At 34.9% G+C, this 1,794-nt stretch overlaps 1 pseudogene; it reads right to left on the reverse strand.

Moving 5' to 3' along the window:
• Positions 1 to 361: 361 nt before the first annotated feature.
• LOC149205706 (VAMP-like protein YKT61 pseudogene) lies at positions 362 to 969 on the reverse strand (annotated as a pseudogene).
• Positions 970 to 1,794: the final 825 nt, after the last annotated feature.

A 1,794-nucleotide genomic window follows, 5' to 3' on the forward strand; every position in this document is an offset into this window, starting at 1 on the left:
GTGAATTCAATACCTAAGCATCTCCATCATTCATAACACCATGGTTCAATAGAACATGACACTCTTTCACTAGAGTAGAATGAGAATTAATCCTTCTATGGATTCCCAACCACAAGTAACCCTATTTAGAATAATAAGGCTCCAAGAATGTGGAGCATAAACCGTCTAGTTTATGTTCTACGCATATAGTTCTCGCATTGGTATTTATTTCAATTTAAAAACAAAAAGATCTCATGTAGAAATATTTATGTTTAATTAATCATTGGCCCAAAATATATTATGACCAACTTAATAGGAACCAGCTCTGCTCAGATCTCGATGCATATTACGGAAATTACAGCAGAAACTCATACACCATATACTAAAATATTGTATAGCATTTGTTTGTTTTATTGGCTTACTTGTAAAATAGTTGTGAGGTAATGCATAGGTCATAGCTCTTCTCCACTAGAGAGTTGAGTCTTCTACACTTGCAAAAAAACTATCAATATTCGTATGAATAATGATTTTGGTTTACCCCAATTCTCTGTGGATATTCAGGAGTTTATCTGTCTCCCCTGGATCTTGAAATTTAATCAGAGCATATTTTAAGTAGGGCCATGATTGGTTTTCATTCGACTGAATAGTTCTCTAGGAATAAAAAAAGTTCTGTTGGTACTCATATGACACCTTGTTGATAATAGAAAAAACGTTGTGCATGGGATAGTGTTTATCCATGAATTCAACCCCAAACAAGACATTTTTATTATAAAAATGCACCATGTACATGCCTTGCTGTACAAATTGATGCTACCCAAGGGGTTTTCTCTTGGCTATGGTGCACAAAATGAACATGATGAATTCCTTAGCATTGCACCATTTAAAATAACTAAATTGGCTAAAATCCAAGGTGCTGGTGAGAAACGGGGATTTAGATCCAGAAGTAGGATTAGAATTAGATTTCATCATGAGAAGATCCATGATCTTCATGGATTTGATATGGGTTCACAGCTCTTTGATTGATTTCTAGTGGATCAATAGACTCTGAGTATGAGAGGAATTGTTCAACTAGATATGAAATGCTTAGTAAATCTTATGGGAAAATAGAGAATACTAATCGTTCATTTAGGTTGGGACAGATTTCAGAAAAAATGGTGTTGAAGCTACTAGGGTTCGATGCTCATTACAGTAGAGAAAAAAACTTATGTCAAATATTCCACAAAATTGTGCTATGCTAACACGTAATGCAAGCATAGTCTCATGGTCTGAGTGCATGGAAAGGGAAGCAATACTAAAAACCAAGAGTTATAGGACTTATTTAAGTGGTGGAGCTGACCAATTTATAAAGTCATATCTGACATGTATCTGAGAAAAACCTACTCTGATACCATTGTTGAAATGTGCAACTAGAATGAATTATAAGCATGAATTTATTTATTATTTAGAATGATATTACATATAAACACATTGTGTGACCATTGGATTCATCTTCCAAGGTCTCTTGGACTCCCCTTGATGATTCAACTTCCACACGATAACCCTTAGCGGATTAGGTGTCCAACAAGGAGGCAAAGCACACATAGAGGATTTGTGCACTATAGAATCCCACATGCCGCAAACCATACTTTTTTGTACTCACAACCATATTTCCATTCAAAGAAAGAGAGCAGAGTGACCTCTTCTTCTAGCTGGGTTTTTCTTTCGAAGGGGTTTTCTAGTTCATATCTTGTGTCAAATGTGTGTGTAAGCTTTTATTTCATTGTTCTCTATTTTTCTACATCATTTTAATTCACATGCATACACTATTAACAGTAA

The sequence above is a fragment of the Pinus tabuliformis genome, chromosome 1_2, assembly GCF_031772625.1.
Source record: "Pinus tabuliformis cultivar Carrire ecotype Pingquan chromosome 1_2, CPIR1, whole genome shotgun sequence".
Classification (NCBI taxonomy): Eukaryota; Viridiplantae; Streptophyta; class Pinopsida; order Pinales; family Pinaceae; genus Pinus; species Pinus tabuliformis.